General features: G+C 45.9%; 1 protein-coding gene across 1 annotated transcript in view; it reads left to right on the top strand.

The window, feature by feature from the left end:
• Positions 1 to 6,799: 6,799 nt before the first annotated feature.
• Positions 6,800 to 21,309, top strand: part of PLS3 (plastin 3) — an 87,878-nt gene continuing 73,368 nt past the window's right edge. Inside the window, exon 1 of the mRNA XM_066581879.1 lies at positions 6,800 to 6,921. The gene's annotated coding sequence lies outside the window, so the exon portion shown is untranslated. The remainder of the gene's footprint in view (positions 6,922 to 21,309) is intronic.

Genomic DNA, 21,309 nt, shown 5'->3' with positions numbered 1-21,309 from the left:
CCCTACGGGTTCCTTCGCATTAGTGATGTTTTGTAGGCTGCTACATTGTGAGGAAAAAAATTGCGGCATGCTGCATATTGCCCTGATTTGTGATGTTTTGTAGCCCATGTTTCCCTATGGAGCCTTCCATTGTGTTGCATCACATCGCACGAAATCACAGTTTTTGTTTGGTGCGATGCAATTTTTTACAGTAGGAAGTCCCACTGTTTGTCCCGTAAACAAGTCCTAGCTACATAAAAAAACAAACAAAAAAAACCCAATACATTACCCAAAAGGTGCTGTCCGCTCCGCCACACTTCTTCAGCAGTTCCGCCACACTTGTTTGCAGACTTCAGCGAGCGCTTACTGGTTAAGGGGTTCAAAATTCCCCAGTCACTGCAGCGCTCGATGAACCAATCACAGCCATTCAATGCGATACTTGGAATTGGCTCATCGAGTGCTGCAGTGATTGGTGGAGCCGCATCACTTGAGAACCAATCAGAGCCAGCACTTCCAGGAGGCATGATTTTTGAACCCCCTGACCAGGAAGAGCTGGCTGAAGACTACAAACAAGTGCCGCGGAGTTTCAAAACGAGAAGTGCGGCGGAGCAGACAGTGCCTGTTAGGTCCTGTATTGCTTTTTTTTATAAATGCAGCAAGGGCTTAATTTCAGGGTAGGGCTTATATTTCAAGGCCAACAAAAGAGCTCTACAAAGTCTCGATATCGCCACAAGAAAATGCAGTAATATTGCACAGAACACAGCTACGATATCGCTGTGATTTTCTCGCAGCGATATTGCTGTTGCCCACGTTGGAGAGGCCTTAAAACTACATTTTGTAGACAGGAAGGCTTCTTTCACAGGTTTTTCACTACTTTATGCTATTTTCAGATGGATCCCAGAGCAGAACTATAGTGCTTCACGAATCATATGGAGATCATTTTGGTCTTTGTTTGACAAGATTTCCATTCTTTTCTGTTTATTTTGGACAGCAGAATAGTCTAGTTGAATACACTAATCCGTCCTTCAAAAATGGGTGGAATCCACTGATTAGTTAGCATGCTGGCAATTTTTACTCAGATATGACTGAGCATAGATTTATATCACTATGCCCTCAAGGTGCTGCAGCTGCTGCTGTCCTTCTCCTGCCTTCACCATGTTTCTTCTTTCTACTTCCCCTCAAATGAAATATATGTCAATATGGGTATTTGGAGGTACAGCACTCATGTGTCCACAAACAGCACACTCTGCCCTCAAGGTGCTGTTGTTGCTGGTGGTGGTGGAACTACTGCTGCTCTTCTCCAGCTTCCACCATGCTTCTCTTCCTTCTCCCAAAAATGAAGATTTTTTTAAGTCCAAGAAGCAGCTGTAATTCTATAGCTTTTCCTTGGAGGAGGTCCGTGCTTGGCTGCTCTGTTCACCTGGTAGAATTTGTCCTTGGCAAATCTTATGACAATACTTCCAAAACACGCAGCCCACCTGCTGCCTTGAGTAGCAATGTTTTTGATCGATCTCCAGCTGTTCCTTGGAGCAGGCCCGTGCTTGAGCTTTGTGTTCATTTGCAAAATCTCTCCTTGTAAAATTTATGACATTGCTTTTAAAATACACAGCACACCTGCTGTCTTCCTTGGTGCAGGCTTTGATCTAGGTAACCCCTTTTTTTTGTTTTCAGTGACACCCCTGTGGTACAATTAACCCCTAGCCCATTGTACACTGTTTTGACCAATTGTTGGGAAGAGTACAGTGTTCCCCAGATGAGTTGCTGTATTTTCATGCAATTTTCATGCTTTGGCTGCATTGGGAACCTTTCTGGAGGACAAATTAGTGAACCTGATTTTTACTCCCATTGACTTGAATGGAAGTCGGAATCCGGCGTTCTGATTCAAGATGATTTTTACAGATATGAACCAATTGTTCCACTTATTGCTCATCACTATTCATAAACAAATGCCTTTATATAGTAATAGTACATTAGACATTGATTAACAATGCATGAATTATGGTTTTCTTGACTCATTTCCTGACTATTGTATTGTTCTCCTCTGTAACATGGAAAAATGTAATCTGTGTGGAAAAGAAAATAATTAAGATGTCTCGTGACTTTACCCTGCCATAGATCAATAAATAAGGGAGATGGAATAATACCACCAGTGCCAACTATTGGAAGGCAGCATTCCTTCAAGTCAAAGTCAGACTCTTTATACAAGCCTTGTAACAATGACTGGGAATTAGAAGCAAAGCCAGACTCCATGTATAGACAGCTGTTTCAGGGTATTTGCCCTTCATCTGTGTGCAATAGTTCCAATAGTTGGCACCGTGGAGGTATTATTCCATCTCCCTTATTTGCATATTACCCAGAGAGTATGAATGGCCTTTTGAGTCTCCTCAAGTTGACCACAGGTTCCTGACCTGAACTTAAGCATCATACATTCAGCGGTGTTCGGGTCAGTAGACACATGATCAGGCTGGGACACTCAGCTGTACTACGGATGTGTAAGTATGGCCAGAAGAAGCTGGTGTGTCATCGGCCTTAAAGGGGTTGTCCAAGGTTTAACATCTTAGGACAAACCTTTCCCCTAACATGACAAATAGTGATATATACACCTCTACCTGCTCCCGTTTCCATGCTTCGGTCTGTGTTTATAGCTGCAGTCCCGCACGGTTTACGGGATGTCACAGGGGCTACAACTTGGACAACCCCATTAATGTGCAGCAACATTCTGAGTCCCCAATGCTGATGACAGTAGAGGGTCACTTAAGGGGTTAAACCCCCCACCACCACTATACTCACCTCATATGAAACTCAATGAAAAGTAAATAAAAGTTAAAGATTTAGCTGAAAGTACTCATCCCCATCCAGTGGCGTTCTGGCCTCCCGGTCCTGATGGCGCCTTCTGCGTATGCATGGCGGAGGTTTTACGTCGGGCGTGTGCACAGGTGGGTGCACGGCCTGGGAAATTTAAAAGCTCCCTGGCTCACAGCTAACATGTGCAGCTCCAGGAGAGAGATATCACAGGAGGCTGCTGTATGCGACTCACGGTCACATGATCGCTGCTATCCAATGGATAACAGCGATCATGTAAAGTAAAAAAAAAGTCGAAAAAAAAGTTTAAGTTTCATCTCCCCTCACGGATTATATCTGTGAGGGCAGATGAAATTATGTACTTAAGGCTCCCGGATTTATCCGCAGACCTCACCTTGGCTTCTGCAAACGCGCCCGCCGCCGAAATGGCGGACACATGTGCAAAAGCTGCGGATTGCCATGGTAATTTTAAATCTCCCTGCTCCTGGCTACGAAGCCAAGAGCCTGGAGATTTCAGGGGGGGGCGTGATACGAGTTCCCAGGTCACGTGAAAAAAGTTAAAGTTTCACCTCCCCTCACAGATCCGATCCGTGGGGGGAGGTGAAGTTATTTACCTAAGGCCTCCAGCAATGTCCCCTGATGGGATCTTTATCCACCGACCTTTCTCCGACTTGGCGGAAGCAAGTGCAGAAGCTGAGGAGGGCTCGGGAAATTTGAAGTCTCCTTGCTCCCAGGTACTACAGGTAGCCGAGAGCCTGGAACACTGACCGAAGGCCGCGGTGAGCCATCCCCAGTCATGTGATCTCTGTTATCCAATAGATAATGGCGAAAACTGTTGAAGTTTAATGCTCCTTTCGGTTAGGGCCCTGTTGCGCATAGAGACATAATTTTAGTGCCACAATGGGTATGTTTCTGAACACGGGACAAACAGGGGCATCCATTTGGGGGTGAAAGTCTTCATTCATATGTACACTGTACAAAAAAACTGTTTTAAAAAATACACAATTGCCAAAAAAATGAAAATCGCAATTTTTTCCTTCTGCTTTGCTCAGATTAATTCAAAAACTGTGGGGTAAAAATATGCAGTACACCCCTGGATGAATTCATTAAGGGGTCTAGTTTCCAAAATGGGGTCATTTGTGGGGGGTTTCTGTCGTTTGGCCGCTCAAGGGCTCTACAAGTGGGCAATGGGGCATAAAACACCTTCCAGCAAAAATTTCTGTTCTAAAAGCCACCGGCTGCTCCTTTCATTTTGGGCCCCGTTATGCCTATAGACATAATATTAGGGCCACAATAGGTATGGTTCTGAACACAGGGCAAACAGGAGTATCCATCTTGGGGTGAAATCCTCATTTTCATGTGCACTACTCAGCTAATTAGGTATGTAAATGAAGCCTTCCCTGAATGCAGTTAATAGCCCCATGGCTCTTATCTGCACTCAGCTCCTTTGTTCTCCAGCGGGAAACAATGTTATCAGCACTCCCCATGGTAAACTCCTGATAAGACCACATGATGATTTTTAAGGCCCATTTACACAGAGTGCTGATCGCTCAAAAATTGCTAAAAAGCGATTGTTTGAGCAATAATCGTTGCATCTAAACGCGTGGCCATCGTGCACTTTTCGCTAGCTGATCGTTAAATTCAGGCCTACCTAAAAATCGTCTTTCAGCCTTATCAGCAGTTCTCCATGGGTAGTGCTGATAGCATTGTTTCCCGTCGGAGAACAAAGGAGCTGAATGCAGATAGGAGCCCTCTGGCTATTAACTGCTTTCAGCTAAGGCTTCATTTGCACCCTAATAAGCTATTAAGTAGCTTAGTAGCTACTTAATATTTTATGCATAATGATCGCTCAAAGCTGTCACTCAGACTGTCGCTTGAGCGATCATCGGCCCGTGTAAATGGGCCTTTATTCTATGTTAAAGTGACACATGTCAGATTTCCCAAATTTGGCTCCGTCACTAAGGCGCACACAGGTTTGGTCACTAAGGGGTTAATATTAGAAACTTTGGCGCAAAACAATCGTGGGCGTCAGCAGCAATGTGCCGCAAGATTTTTCTCAGGAAAAAGCATCGCCAACACTTAAAAATCGCAGGAACAAAGATGCGCGATTTTCTCATGGCAAAATCGCGATTGCCAGTGTGCAGACCCCCTTACGCTACATTCATCTCAGCACGATATCGCGCTCGCCAACGTGCAACACGAAGCGTTTTTATTTCAAAAATCGCATCGCATCTGATCGTACTCACCTGCATACCGCCCGCCATGCGAACACCATGCGGTGACTTTCAGGGTCTGATTGAAAACAATGGGCGGGGTGCCCCAAGAGAGAACATGCTGTGATTTTACCTCCTCAAGGGGCGTCACACGGCCGCGTGTGCATGCGCCAAATCTGTGCATACTAAGCCCAAAAAGTAGAGCCCATTGATTTCAATGGGTTTAATCCTATAGGCCCCCTGCACACGAGCGGAAATTCCGCGGCTGGAAGCCTGCATAGGATTGCGTTAACAAACGCAATCCTATGCAGACAGCCGCGATTTGGCCACGCGAAATATCGCGTGGCAAACAAATCGCGGCATGCTCTATTTCTGTGCGGGGCTGTCACTCACCTGCCGCCGGCTCCGGTCTGCGCATGCGCCGGCCGCCTGGCAAGCTGGCACATCAAACAGCCGGAGCCGGCGGGCACAGGTGAGTACGCACTGGTCCCTTTAGGAGCTCAGGTCGGGTCCCGCGGCGAGAATTCTCGCCGCCGGATCCGACCTGCCCGTCTGCAGGCGGCCATAAGCACATTTTGTGTGCGCCAAAAAATAGGACCTGCTATATTTTCCTACGTGTCGCACAACAAAAGTCCCATTAGAAGTCTATGGGAAGTGCGAAAATACGCAGGCGGCAGGGTGCGACGCTGCGCTAAACACTGGAAGAAGAGGACATCTGACCTAAGTAGGCTTAAATAGCCATTCAATACCGCGGAGAGGGTGCGTCATGCGTGTGCGAAAACCACACTAATATGTGCAGGCATGGGCACAACACGCTGATGATGGTCCTCTTCAAACCTCGCTCATGGACTCACACGCTGCGGCGGGCGTACTTGGGCATACGTCTGTGTGACGCCGCCCTCACGGTGGTGCTGTGAGGAAAAAAATCGCTTGGGTGCTTAAGGCCTAATGCCCACGGACGCATTTCTGTCACGTGAAACGCGGCGTTATCCCGCAACAATCAGGGTCTACTGAACCTAATAGCTCAATGTTTACGCTGCGGAATTCTACCGCGGAACGCCGCAGCATGAAAGCAACCGCGGCATGTTCTAATTGCCACGGTAAAGCGTGCGGCCGGCTTCCATTTTAGTCAATGGAAGACGTCCGTCACACGATACTTCCGCTGTGAGCGCAGCAGTATCTCGTCATTACGCCTCACCGCCCACCGTGTTATTCGCCGTACTGCGCATGTGCTCCGGCTCGCCAGATGGGGTACGCACGGCGAATCCGGAGGTGAGTATGGTCTCTTTGGGGGGCACCGTGGCGGACTCCACAGCGACATTCCACTGGCGGAGTCTGACACGGCCGTGGGCATGAGGCCCGTTCAAAGGTAAGGAGGTCATATTTGTGGCGGTTTTATCGCAGCGCACAAAACGCACGCTATTCCCCGCCGTGTGAACAAGCCCGTACCCCACCATTGCTGTGGACTGACTTCTGTGAGGGGACCCTCAACCCAAACTGGTTCCCCTATCATTTTAATGGGCTACTAGGAGGCCAGAAGATGTGTGAGTGTAGCGCACATGTATGTTCACACGTGTGAGGCGCCGGCTCGCCCCACCTCGGCTCATCATACTACTTGTTACTTCAGACATGTCTCACACAATACGAGAAATATGCCGCTCGCAGCCGCCACCCTAAGCAGCCTGCGGAAACGGTCCAATCAGCGAGCGCAGACAAACTGAAGGACAGCTGAAGCGACCAATGAGAGCGCAGGGATGAGTGGGTCAGCAGCCAATAGTGAGAGTGAGTGGGCGGGCCTGCCAGTGCTGGGATCCTGCTGGAGCTGTGCAGGGCTGTGTGTGCAGTGAGCTGTGGGGAGAGGAGGCAGGCTGCAGGCTGGAGCTCGGCACCGGGGACTGGCTGCACGGGGAGGAGGACCACACTTTCTGTAAGTCACAGCTTCTTTGTATTACTTGCACGTCTGGGAGGGAGCTGCTTCTTCCCCCCACCTCCCCCATCAGAGTGGATCTGCATGGAGTCCTCAGTCATGCAGATCCCTATAGGTGCAATGCATCACAGTAGGTGAGCAGTCATGTGCTTCCCAAAAATGAGCTCAAGTTGTGCTGAGTAAGTAGTCTGCACCGCCCTGCTGTGATTGGCCACTGGATGGACACATAGTAGCGCTATCGTGTCTGTGATCGCCGTGCTTTACGTTATTTATCGTGCGGATGGCGTGCCCAATAATTCTCTGGCTCCTCGATGCCGTGAGCAACGAACAAAGTTATAGAATTGTACAGAAAAAAGTTTTATTTCCGATCCTGGGTTATTCTATATAGCACGGAGGAAGCCGGCGGGTCTACAAACTCTTCATCAGCACCAAACTTGCTTATCCCTCTGATAGTTCTTATTGGCAGGCTGTGGGCTTGGACAGTCCGGCTCCTGTAGTCGTTCATCCGTCGCTCTATTATACTGTATATTGTGTAATAGCTCTTATGTCTGAGATATTAGCAAACTTTTTAAGTGTAAGGAAACTTTTTTTAAGTAGCGCTCCCTTTGTCTGGCTGCGCCCGCTCTGGAGCGCACATGACTCTGCAGTTTATGTCCCCGGCGTCTGTCAAAACTGTGGTTGAAGATTAATAAATCCCAAATGTCCCATTAGCACCAGTAGCTGTGACCCCGCTGGAACACCCACGGCTCGCTTGTGGACAGATCGGCGTTTTTGCAGCTAGTGGCCCTAAATGGAACTCCTCTGTCCATCGGTGCCTGATGAGTATGTACTAGGAGTAAGGGGGGGAGGGGGGGGGGGGGGGGGGAGGTCTGGTAAGGCAGCGCAATATTGGGGTTGTACCGGATGCCTTGATTTATTTTGTGCACCCGTTGCATCACCAAAGAAGCCGATGGGAATTGTTGTCCTCTCTGGAGAGTCTGGTGGCCGTGACGCAACTTTCCTTCTTGGGCGTGACATAAAGGACCCCTTTTTTTGGCATCTCGTTCCAAATTTCTTTTTGAATGCATGTAATGATGACTGACATCCATGTTTAGCGCTGTTTGGTTCCGCTGTTCGGTTCCATCATAAGACCAGGGGATTCCCCTTTCCTGCTCCCGTAACAGTAGGAAAAGGGAATCCCCGCTGCGGATGTCAAAGCAGCCTAATTGGCATGAACGCTTTTGTGCAGCATAATGAGCATGCAAAACTTGTGCAAGTAACATGCAGTGAATAGAACACACGGACGTCAATGGGTTTGTCCACGTGAGCGAATTTTGCGCAAAAAAACGCAGCGTTTCCTATTTTCGTGTGTAGTTCGCACAAATGGAGCATATTAAATTAAACGTAATTCCCATTTAAGTTAATGGGAGCGTGCTTGCATTTGTTCACGCTTGCGAATACGTACAACATGACCTGCAAAATAGAGTAATACATGCACAAGCGTACACAAAAACAACCATTGCGCAAATGTGCCTATGCCAGTGTGAAGCCGACCTAAAAGGTTCCAAACTGGACAGACCTATCTCTGTAGCGTCATTGTGGATGAGGTTCCTCCTGTAACTTGCTCATTGAACACTTTGTAGAGCTTTGTGGCCGTTTCCATTTCATACTATGAAAAGAATACTTAAGCCCCGTTTACACGCAAAGATGATCATTCAAAATTTGTTCAAAAGCTAGGATGATTGACAGTCTGAGTGACCATTTTGCATATGATACTAATGGGCACTAATGCCTGTTAGTAGCTTATTAGCTTAATTTGCATGTAAATGAGGCACCCTTTGCTGTATGCAGATAATAGCAGATGGTCTGTTCTCTGCATACAGCACCATTGTTCTGCTGCGGGACTGCAGCTGATTACAATGTTATCAGCGCCCCCTTGGAGAATCACAGCGTGCGGTCCCTGCCATTAGCTGCCCAGCCGAATGATGGATTTTAAACTTGACATAAAATCATCGTTCGGCCCAAAAGCAAACAATGGTAGCATTTACATGCAACGATTATCGCTCAAAACACATCGTTTGAGCGAATTTTGAGCTATAGTTGTCCCATGTAAATGGGCCTTTACCGGTAGATACCTTTTTAGAGGAGGCAAAAAAAGTGAAAAAAGTAAAGATGCAAGAATTCATCCCCTCTTCTATAAAAGGGTTTTGCGTTTAGTACATAGACCAGTTGCATATCAAGTTTAATGGTGAAGAGGGGTTGTCCAGTTGATGACCCCTTTTACTAGATGGAGTGTTCCTTTAAGAAGTTGACTTGTTGGTGTGACCTTCTTTCGCTTGGCTTTGGTTAGTATTGGTGTTGAGGAGCCCGCTAGTGTAAGGGCGTTATGGTTTGTTTGCATCTTCCCTTTTATATGGACTGGAGACGTACGAGGACCCCGACACTAGAAGATCCATTGAAGTTCTAAGACTATATTTTGCACCTTCTCAACATAATCTCCCTCTTGCCTACACACTTTCACAACGTCAGCACCATGACTGCATGACCGTGCTTCAGGTCTTTAGGGGTCTGTTTGCCAACTGGAAAATCGCTGAAGCAAAAATGGCACGAGTGGAAGATGTGCAACCATGGAGAGCGTCCTTGAAAAATAGCGTCCACGCCTCATCCATTGTGATAATTGATGGAATGAAGACACCATTCATGCCATCATCATGTGTTAAGATCATCTGACACATTGCCGCACACACAGACTTGTGATTGGCAGTCAACATTCGCGGCACCCACCTGAAGGAAACTTTCCGCATCTTCAGGTCTTCACACAGGAGGGTATAGATCTTGCGGTAATGCCGACTTTGCAGACAACCGGTGGTCCTCGTAAGCATTTTCTACACTCGGGTAGTCCTGTTGCTGAACCAACTGGTGCGTGTGTCCGAGGCTCCTTTGGTTTGTTCACACGTTTGGCCTTGTTTGAACGAATGCACGTTTTTTTTTATGTCCATGACACCTTCACCGCATCTTACTGAACTGGTGAAGAATATCAATGGGCAAATGAAGGAAACGCAAATGAAGGAAACGGATTACACGCTCATCTTGGAAGGTGAATGTTGCCATCTTAAGTCTCTAGCTGCTCACATGGGTTCTGCGAGTTGGACCTTGGTGGTTCAGTTAGGACATTGGTAATACCTGAATCCTGTCTGCCATCTTCCTATATACAGTCTTCTCCTCCAATCCAACCATCTGATGTACTTCTACCTTCTGTAAAACATTGGCGTATAAAGGGCAGGCTCACAATTTGCAGGGTTGTTCATAAATCTACTTTTTGCCATTATTACACTTATAGGCAGGAGTAACAAGGAATTCCTATTCTAGTCGGTGACCTATCAGCAGATGTACGCTCTATTGTGGCAGCCTGTATTCTGCCGGAGGCGGAGTACCGGCTGCTGTCAGGTTGAAGGATTGTGAAGACCTTGTTTCCTCTGTTATTGGAGCAAACTGACTTGTACGTAGAGCCACTGTAACACATTTATAGCAGCTTTCTTGATACTTTGTGTCCTCATGGGTAGCCTCGTTGAACATGCACCTTGAAACGTGTGTGTGTGTGTGTGTATAGGAGTCCTCATGGCAGGTATTGCTAGGCTATGCCATCGGGTCTGATGGTTGGCTCTCTGAGAGCGATCACCCTTGTCGATCACTAGGATGAAGGCATCCTATCGGCTCGACTTGTGTTTTCCCCCGACCATATAGTAGCAGCGCTGTATGTATGTCCTATAAATGTCCTCCTCATCAGACATTGCTAACTAGGATGTAGCTTGAGTGTTCCATCATAATGGTGATGAAACGTCGGATGTCACCATGTTAATACAGTAGATGTATCCCTTAATCAGGAGTCTTGTATGAAGAAGCCAGAGTCGGAGGCTTGGTTTACCGACTCCGCAGCCCTGTATAGTAAGTAGGTCATTGACTCTAATGTAACCGATGTTAAAGACGAGCCGAGCCCTCGGGCGAAGCAGGATCCGCTTCTTCTAAGGCTTTTACACGGAGCAAGAAATTGTTCGCATGAGCGCCCGATGACGGCTCGTTCACTTCTACAGGCAGATGCATTGTTTAAATCTTTCTTTCGCGCAATCGTTCAGGGCGCCGTGTGCTGATGAATATGAATGATCGCCGTTTACACATAACGGCTTGCGAATTTTTTTTTTTTTTTTTTTTCTCCATCATTCGATTGTTGGCTAAGCGATTATCCCTCAAATTTGCATGATTCAACTTTTTTTTGACTAATAGTTTGTACAAGGGCCCCCAGTGCCGCTGCCACACTTTTCTAGCTTTTGGCTGGGATCACGTGGATTAGGTCCCCATTGATTGGACACTGATGAACTCTTACGATATACCATCAATGTCATGAGCAATCCTCGATCACTAGACACTGGCAGGGATTGGCGCATGCCGTATCGGACGTGGTGGACACCTTGTTCCCTGTAGAACTTCATTAGCTCTTTTATTACAAGAGGCTTTTGTGAGATTAACGGGACGCTGATCACCGTATATTACACGCATCCTATTCCCTATTCTTCAACCTCGCTTGGGTCACGTTTAATATTGAGCAACCAGAGCTGAGTGTTTATCGTCTAATATCTTTACTCTTGGCGTCTACAATCTATATCCGCCCGTGGAGCGATGGCTTCATGTGAGCGAGAGGTAAGATTGTGTCGGCTCTGCATTCCTGTCTTGTCACTGACAGGTTTAATACCTTATGGTTTAAAATGTTTAGTCCTTTGCCTTGTTTTGTTAATCAGTAACTACAACCATAGGCATCTCTTCATTCACTAACGTAGTACTCGGTGGGTTGCCTCATGGATAACAGTTGTGACTCGTCAGTCAAGTCCATTCAATGGATCTTGCAGCCAACTTGACCACCATCCTCGAAAGAAGCTGGTCCTAATGGTGGTCGTTGTCCATGTACGTTGCCATAAAGAGCTTTTGTGATATTAACCAGCTAGGTAATGGTGGTCACACATATTAGATGTAGATTTGGTCAGGAGTGGCCATTCGCCTATACCGTGCCAGGTGTTAGTGCATTGGCTTCTTCTCCACATTCACAATGCATGTGTAGAAGTGTCCAGTGAGATGGCCAACAACTTAAACACTAGTTCAGACAATGGCTATGTAAGATGTATTGGCAACCTGAGTAGTCATGTGCGTGGTCATAATAGGTACACATGAAGGTACTTTAACCATTTTCCATAATATGGTTCAGATTTACTAATCTTGTCTAATAGTGTAGACTTGGACCGAGCAGTCTGAAGATGTGCTATGATTTATCATGGTGGCTCATGTTTTATGGCCAATTTGGTCCATCTTGCTAGACATGGAGACTTTTTTTTTTTTTTTTTCCCCCCTCCCTTTTACTTTGTCTATTGGTTGGCTTACAGTGTTGCTTCCAAGTGTTGCATTTTGGGCTTCACAACTTTCCTCTAAGCTTGTGCCCCTTGTCTAGTAAGAAGCAAAAAGTGTCTAAAATGTGTAATAAATGTGGTGCAGGCATGGAGATAAAATCCTGTTGCATTTCTCTTCTATCTTCCCCTCTGTTTAACACATGGTAAATGGCATTGAACTCATTCCAACAGTAGGGTTCACTGAACTTGACCAGCATTACACATGAACATTGCTCGGTACGCATAGTGGATTGTGAACGGAGCCTTCACTAATTCCATTCAGTAGTTAGTTTTCGGAAGAATGCTCAAGGGAATCGTCAGCTCGCTCGGCATACTATTCTTCCATCTGGTCCGTGTATATGTATACCTACAGAATGGTCAGTATGGTCGGTCAGGGATTACCCCTGTTGTAGTTCTGCACTGGAGTCTTAGACTTGAATGTGACCATGTTGACCATCAGAATGGAGCTTGTGTTCTCTCTATCCTCTGGTGTTCCTCCTTGTACTCCGGGTTTTCCCACATGCCAAAGAACGTGTTTATACCACTAATTTCATAGCTTTCTCATTGAACTCCAATGAAACACTGCACAGACAGAACAAAGCTGAAAATGGATAAATCCTATGACCACATTCTTGGATGATGCCAACAAAATGACAACTTGTATTAGCCTCCTAATGAAGACACGTTGATACTAGGGAAGAGTCTTTTCTAGACATTCTCTTCTGGCACAAGGTGGAATTGCTGTCAGAACAGAAATGAATGTTTTACGTTGCATCCTCATGGCGAAGGTGCGCATACCTCATCAGTAGGAGGCCATGTGGATGTTGGGTTGGTCTTGGACAGATCTTCGGAGTCACTTCAGTGAGCATAACGTGATGTTTCACTCTTTGGATACTCCAGACAGCTGTCCCTTACCAAGTTTTAAATGGTTTTTCAACAAAGGGGAAACAAAGTAAAATTTGTTAGTCTCTTCCCCCCCCCCCTTTTTTTTCTTTTTTCTTTTTTTTTAATTCGTGGGTGGCTTGCTGGAGAACTTAAGAATGAAGAGTTCCATGGTTGCCCAATTATAAATTCATCTTGCTTCAAATCCCTCCCCGATCCAAAACTTGGATATAATCAAGATCAGATTTGACCTAGAAATAAGTGTTTGCGTGTATCTGTGCAAATACACCATAAATTTAATGTGTCACAAGGACAAATGGTCGGGGCGAATGTAAGCGTGAAGGATTCTTCATGGATAGAGCGCTGTCTGAAGGGATGCATCATCAAATATGAGAATTTCCTGTAATTGATACTTCAAACTGTTTTTCACATAAGTTTTGATGTTACAAATACTTCCAAAAGTTCCCCAAAGGTCCCGTTTCTTTTTTTTTTTCTCCTATTCATATCGTTTACTCTTCAATGGGTTTTCATGGTTTCTCGTGGACAATTGGAGGATGACCGCCTGCTTATTTGTTTAATCAACATTCACATCCGACTCGAAAAAAGGGGAAGAATCCAAACATGAAAAGGCTTTTTTTTTTTTTATGATTTCTGATGGTTTTGCGCACAAATATCCAAGCGGCTGTATGACTCTCATAGCTGCACACGTGGCCCCCAGTAAGGCACCTTGGTAGAGAAGAACTATGAGAGCCTCTCCGGGGGATTTGGCTGGAACTCTTTATCCTCTGATCTTCTTCCTCACCTTCAGTGACTTTACCTTCTCCCAGGCCTCTAGTTAACGGGAATATGTACAATGTGCAGACAGTATCTTCAGTATATATTGTAAATGGGCAATACTGTACGTCTGTTTCCAATGTGGAGGAAATGGAATTCCACGGAAAGTGCTATGCTACATCAGATGCTGTAATGGAGGTATTCTCCACTGAATGCATCATCTACCAGTGGTGGCCCTATAAAGCACTGTATGTACCCATTACATGTGTGGTCAATCCCTACTGCGACATGTAAAATGTCAGCTGGAGGGGGTGCTGAGGGTAGCCCTGGGCCTAATGAAGGTTCACAGGGCTGCCCATGTATTTAAATATATTAAGCCCTGTCTATGGCAGGGTTTAAAGGGGTTTCCCATGACTAAAAATTGCTTCACAACCACTCTGTCCTTCCTGGTTGTTTCTGATTGGGGCCTGTGATTGCTGCAACCAATCAATGACCTTCTATAGCCAGTGATTGGCTGCAGCCGTTGCATGTCCTGATCAGCAGCAACCAGAAGGACAATGTGGCTGTGAAGCAATTTTAAAGGGTTGTACCAGTATAACAAGTTATCCCCTACCCACAGGATGGGGGATACCTTGCTGATCGCTGGGGTCTGGCCTATCACTGTGGTGGCTGCTGCTTCCCCGCAGTGACCTCACTCTAGATGGAGCGCTGACTAAGCATGCACAGTCAGCACTCTGTTCATTTCAATAGGAGAGATGGACATACCCAATCAGGGTGACTCGGCAGTCCCATAGAAAGTGAATAGTGTTAAGGTGCTTGCATGGCTAGCACTTCACTCAGTCTCCTCCTCACTGCGGGGAATGCAGGAACCCCAGAGTGAGCAGGATGGGGAACATGGGACCGAGGATGGGGAACATGGGACCCAGCCTTTCTCAAGCTTGCTTGTCTCACCACCTCTGGATAAGGCCTTCTGTCCACGGGCGATATCATTGCGTTATCCACAGCGATAATCCACATGCAGGTCATCAATGAACGCGTTCCATAGGATAAGTATGGAGAGCGCGGCCCGATGTACGCGAGGGGAAAATCGCCGTGATTTTCTGCTCTTGTATAAAAATTGTGGCATGCTGCGATTTAGCTGCGACTTTCCTATCAATGATGGGTTCATCGTGGAAAATCGCGGTCTCTTTAGCGTTCTGCGGTGGAAATCCGCTGCAGGAAAATGCTACGGCTGTGAACAAGCGGCCTTATGGATATCCTGGAATTCTGGTACAACCCTCCTAATTTGAAGGAAACCCTTCTTTAATATGTCTATGTTAAATACAATATACTGCAATACTGAATTGTTGCAGTATATTCTAGAGGCGATGAAACGATCGCAAGTTCAAGTCCCCCCCCCCCCCCCCCCACTATTAAAATATTTTTAAAAATGTATCACCGTGTACGAAAAAGCCAGAACTAGCAAAGTATATCTTGCATGGTGAATGATGTTAAAAAATATGGAATTCATTTATTTTTTTGTTTACTGCACTGTTAACGCTGCAAAGCCTCATAACAATGTCGTATCTTTTTTTTTCATTGGTCGCATTCAATTTTAAAAATAGTTTTCCAATACATTATATGGTACATTAACTGGTACTATTAAAAATACGGCTCTTCCTGCAAAAAACAACCACCTATACAGCTATGTCGATGGAGAAATGCAAATTATTATAGCTCTTGGAACTTGGGGATGAAAAACAAAAAGCCTGAAAAATGTCTGTTAGTTGAAGGGTTAACGAGCGCTGAGTATCCGGTTGGCTCTTGGTGTCCGCTGCCCTGGTACCGTCACTTATATGTGCTAACAATAATCCATGTCTGCTAATGCCGTTCTGTAAGGGGTGTTACATAATCCCCCTGGAATGTGAGCCGGGCTTCCTGTTTGCTGCTTGAGGAAGGCAGAGCCGTCTGGGACTTGGGCTATGGGGAGAGCCGAGGTGTTGGCTGCACTCTGGAACCACTTAGCTGCCGGGTCTGGACGGGCACAAAAATGGGAGTCAGTTGCCCTCTGGATTTTAATAATCCTCGTTCTCTTACAATGGGGCTGTAGCCTGGCTTGGCATTTACAGTGGAGTACTCCAGATGTGCTGATCCTTGCTGGCAGGTTTGAGTAGTTACACCGCATACAATGTATCCACCCATTCGTGCTGCTGCTACAATGTGTTACATTATGGACGGATCTCTTCATATCCAGGCTTTACGGAGCCCTTACATCAGTTTAAAAGCTAAAGGTTTGTTCATCCGACGGCCATTTCTTCCTACTTCCTGTTTCTCTCCATAAGAGGAAAAAAAGTCCTATAGAAAAGATCCCTTTTTTTTAAATGGCCAACAAAAGTAAATATTACAGCAAGCTTTCAAGGCTATTTAGACTACATCAAGCTGGCATAACGGAGTATATCTGAAGAAACCTACATATACAGAAGAGCAGAGTGTTTCTTCAGATACCTTTTTGTTAGGCCTCTTAGGCCCAATGTCCATGGGCGGATTCGATATGCAGGTGCCCATAGGGAGGCATGGGCGTCCGCACTTCAATTTACACACGTGGATTTGTTTTCCGGATTCCACATGCGGGAAACAAGTTGCTCGATGCTCCATTTTAGTGCAGTTCCCGCACGGCTTCCATTGAAGTCAGTGAAAGCGGTCTGATCTGTGGCCCATCGCAGTTGACTCTGCGGATGGGTGGTGAATTTGCGGGAAGAGCAGGAGAGTAAAAAAAAAATGTGCTGCACACGTGTGCCGGCTGTAGAGAAGAAAAGACACGGACAGCTAGGCAGAGTTAGAATCTGCCACGGGCTCCCGCTCGTAGACATGAGGCCCTAATCGGGCATATATATCGATCGCCTGCTCTTTTGTTAAGATATTTTGGAACAGCAGCCTGATGAAGAAACCTGTGTAGTCTTGAAAGCTTGCTGTTACATCATTTTTCTGTTAGACATGATACCTTTTTAATGACTATGGTTTTCTCTTACTGAAGACCATATAATGTTCTTCCAGTGAACTATACCAAACTTTTTTTTTTTTTTTTCCTTTCTCTTCCTTTGTATCCATGAATGCTTGGTATGGTGGAGCGTTCATGTGTTTTCTAAAAGGAGAGTGGAGAAAACTGAAACCATTCTCCTATGGCGGTGGCTTATCTCCAGTGAGCACAAAAAAGATTGGGTATTGAAATTCAATGTCTTCCCCTGCCCCCTTTCCCACTACATCATATGTAGGAAATGGTTGGGTGACCCCCATGCACATATGATGGCCAATTTTCCACTAATATGTGGGGCCTTTACAGTGTGTGGGCCCATTTAGACACACCGATTATTGCTCAAAAGATGTCGCTCAAGCGACTTTTGAGCAATCGTTGTTGTCATTTGTCCAAGATGATCCCTCAAGATGAGCGATCACCTTGCGCTACCAGCAGAGGATGCAGAAGACAAGTGGGGTGTCCCTGCTTGTCTTCTGCATCCAGCTGTTTTCTGCACGGAGCACCCGGCTGTTATACAGCCGAGCGCTCTGTGACGGCTATGGAAAACAGAGCTGGACCACTCTGTTCTTTATACCCCACCTGTTATCAGGGAGCGGGATACAGCTGAAACAATAGTCAGCTGTATCCTGCTGTGAATCCCTGATGAGGCTCATCGTCAGCACACTGAAAGTCTACTATGAGCAACGGAATAACGAAAACTGCACAATGTCAGTGCAGTAACGCTACAATTATCTCTCAAACGGCTTTTGAGTGAATTTTGAGCGATAATCGTTGTTTAAATAGTACTTAAGTAAAGAAGTTGCATCATAATTTGTGTCCGCTTCCCTTGGCCCATGACTCATGAAAAAAAACTTGTGGTGTAATATGGACCCATGGGAGCCTCCATGCAGTACCATATTCTCACTGAGAATCCTTCTGTAATACGCTGTGTGATGGAATATGCCACAGTAATTGAAAAATCGAACAGAACTCATATGACATACACATGGAGGTATACAGTTGGGGCCTATAGACTTCTGTGGGTTCCATATTAAGGATCCCTATGTAGTTGTATGAGTGAGGGTTTGCACTAGGTCCTATTACACTAGATTGGTTTACTGAAAGTCAAGTAACAGATTCTCTGCAGCCTTGGAGCCGCAGACGGTGTGTACAGACCTTCTCTTGGAGTTCTGTGTAGTACTGGGGTGTGAACTTTTGGCAAGTTTGAAGTTAACAAAATTCTTCTGGCTTTGCATGTGCCTCGGGCTGTTCTCCGCTTCTAACTATGTGCTACCTTTACTGCCTCTACATGATCAGGTTACAACATGGTGTTTGGTTTCTAATGTTGCCGCATTTTTGTAATTCCTGTTTCGGTAAAGACTATTCAGACCTCTCTTCCTCCTGGAATCAAGTCCTTGCCCGTGGCGAAGAATGGTGGAAAATTACTGTCATCTTGCAGGTTTATAACTTGTTCTCTTTCAATGGGAAGGTTAAACATTGACGATCTGTTTACAAACCATGAGATAGTTTTACTGCGCTTCCACACATGGTGCAGGAAGCATGATACGTTTTGGAGATGAGGCTAGATAATGGATATTTGCTCTCCAGAGAACTGGTAGGGTATTCTTCCAAGGCACGTATTGGTGCAGTAAGTCTCCACCGGAAGTATGTGTGGAGACATAGGTTGGCGGGGTGGAACGCCAACAGCTGCTGATTGACTGCCAGACACACACTTTCACAGAGCCACGCCCACACCAGCTCCTGAGGTTGGAAACGTGACTGGGACAACGCACTGGCCATCACCACCCAGGAGCTGACATGGGATGAGCACGTCCACAGTAGCCGCTGCTGGCTCAGCACTCCCTCCCTCCAAGCGGCAGCAGGGCGGCTGCCCTGACGCCTGAGTCACAGGCACCATCTGCGGCTTCCTGAGTGCTCAGTGATGGCAGCCATTTGCCAACAGCTGCTTCTCCGTTGGCTGAGAGGGTCCTCCAGTCAAGTGTGAGGAATGCCGGGAACACACTGCTAGTCAGTGACTCCTGGAGCTGCGGAGGGCGCGCTACACCGAGCTGCTGCTGTCGCCAGGATGAGTAAGGGCGATGCCTATAGCAGCCGGCCCAGAGTACACCCTCACTGCAGTAGACCTGTCCTCACAGGGGTAAGTAAGCGGATAGCTGAAGTAGTGGAGCGGTCAGGATGCTGTGAAGATGTGTGTCCAGCCAATCAGCAGCTGTGGGCGTTCCCGATAACTCACTCGTGCCAACCCATGTCTCCATATATACTTGCGGTGGAGGCATACTACTACGGCACATGTCCTATTAATTCCCTTTTAGACGAATGCAGAAACTAAGGCGACTTGGGTGACTGCTGTTGGTAACAGTTGGCCATATTGTCCTGGCATGAAGCTTGCTGTATTCAGATATTTGAATTATACAAACTTTTTAGAAAGGTTCAGTACAGCTTTCCAGGTCCTTGTTTCTAGAACGCCATTTGTTGGAGATACATTTAAGGTATAATAAATTCTCAGAGCGCGATATTCCAGATCTATATGATCCAGGTCTTGTATACAGCCCTACGCATGGAGTAATGTATGGAAGGATGGCATTTCCAGTGTAGTAATGATGGCTTTATTTACTATTTCCTGGTATCATGTCATCTTGTTGCAAAAGGCTCCCATAAAAGCTCATTAAGAGGGTGAAATACTAAAGTATGTTCATTGTTTGGCACCTAAATGGGCCATCCGTCTCTAGTCGTCTCGAAGAGTTTTCTTTCTATAGGCTGGCTGTGCTGAATACAGCATAATGTCACCGCTCTGCAGTCCCTGTCACTTTAGTTTCCTTCCTCTTAATTAACTGCTGCTTGGTTCTTGGGGTAAATTAAAATTGTGTATTCTTTTTCCCTTTGTGTCTAGTTAAGTGAATAACCTGAAGATCACTGTACATTCTGAAGGGGCTTTCCTGTCTTGAAAAGTGATGGCATGTCTTGGCAATATGCCATCCCTTAATGATCAGTGGGGCTCCGACCTCTGAGATCTCGCTAATCTTGAGAATGGTTAGGGTTTGGGCTCTTATGCAGTGCTGCATTCTGATCGTGGTTTCTCAAGTGCGTACGACCATGCTTTAAGTTTTCTGCACAGCCTAATGGTTAGGAATGGCGCTGTGCTGAGAAAGCAAAGGAGGCTTAATGCTAAACCCGTGCTGTGGACCCCTCCAGTTTCAGAATCTGTGAGGATCCCCAAAGTTGGACTCTTACAAATCATAGTGGCGTGTATTAGCGGTATGCCATCCCTTTATAGGATGGGGTTGACCTGACCCTCTTAACGTAGTGATATCACATAATAGAATGGCACAGTGGGAGTGCTACTTCAGTTGCTTATAAAGTACAAGTATATTTCACAGCACTGTACAGATATATATCATCACTAATAGTTTTTGCCCCAAATGGGAAACAAGACTGAAAGCCCATGTCATACACACTGGGGACAATCATCCCTTAGCCTGTAAAGGATGTATCGCCAACATAAAGAGTGACACTTCGGTTGTCAAGATCTCATGAACTGTATTGCAGCTTTTAGTTGTGGTCTTGTTTTAAAGCTAAACCTCTTGATATAAAAGAACACCAAAGTCAATGCTCTATCAGCAATACAGCCTGAGACACAAGTTTTAAGTGGAAATGTATGTTACTGTTACATAGATGTCAGCAGCTGTCAAGATGATGGCAATTAGCAGGTTGTCTATTTTCAGAAAGTATATGGGTGTTTAATGTGGTTTCGTTTTTTTTTTTTGCGTAATTTAGGATTTTGAAGTGTAGTGTGTCCAAAACCCCCTAGCAGCGAAAAGGTTTAATCTATCAGTACGTTCTTGGAGAGTGAAAGGAAACTGGAGTAACAATAGGAAAACCACATAAACACGGGGAGAACTTACAAACCCCATACAGAAACGTAAACCAATGCAATCTTCAACCCGAGCCTAAGCAGCAAAGTGGAACCTAGCCTTAGTGTTGCAACATATTAGACAGATGTATCGGCACCTGTGACACTTGACAGTCATCGTCTTGATACAAAGCAGCACTGTGCCGCCTTGGCACATGTTGGGCGCAGGTGGCTAATGCTAGATATTGTGGTGTCACACGAGAAAGTAAGACCAGGTTCTTTACCAGTGCCGTCAGAGTATCTGGATTCTTCGTCTTGCTGAGTTTCCTAGCGAGGTCCACGCGTGCATTAATCTCTATTGCATTATATAGATACCTTCAGCTTTACAGCTGTGTGCCAGAACATAATTATACTGCTGTACACGATTAGCAGTCAGATGTGATGAGCGCACAAGTGGG

This window comes from Eleutherodactylus coqui, chromosome 10, assembly GCF_035609145.1.
Source record: "Eleutherodactylus coqui strain aEleCoq1 chromosome 10, aEleCoq1.hap1, whole genome shotgun sequence".
In the NCBI taxonomy this organism is placed as follows: Eukaryota; Metazoa; Chordata; class Amphibia; order Anura; family Eleutherodactylidae; genus Eleutherodactylus; species Eleutherodactylus coqui.
Note: the sequence above shows the minus strand (reverse complement) of the source record. Positions and strands in the feature narration are given on the sequence as shown.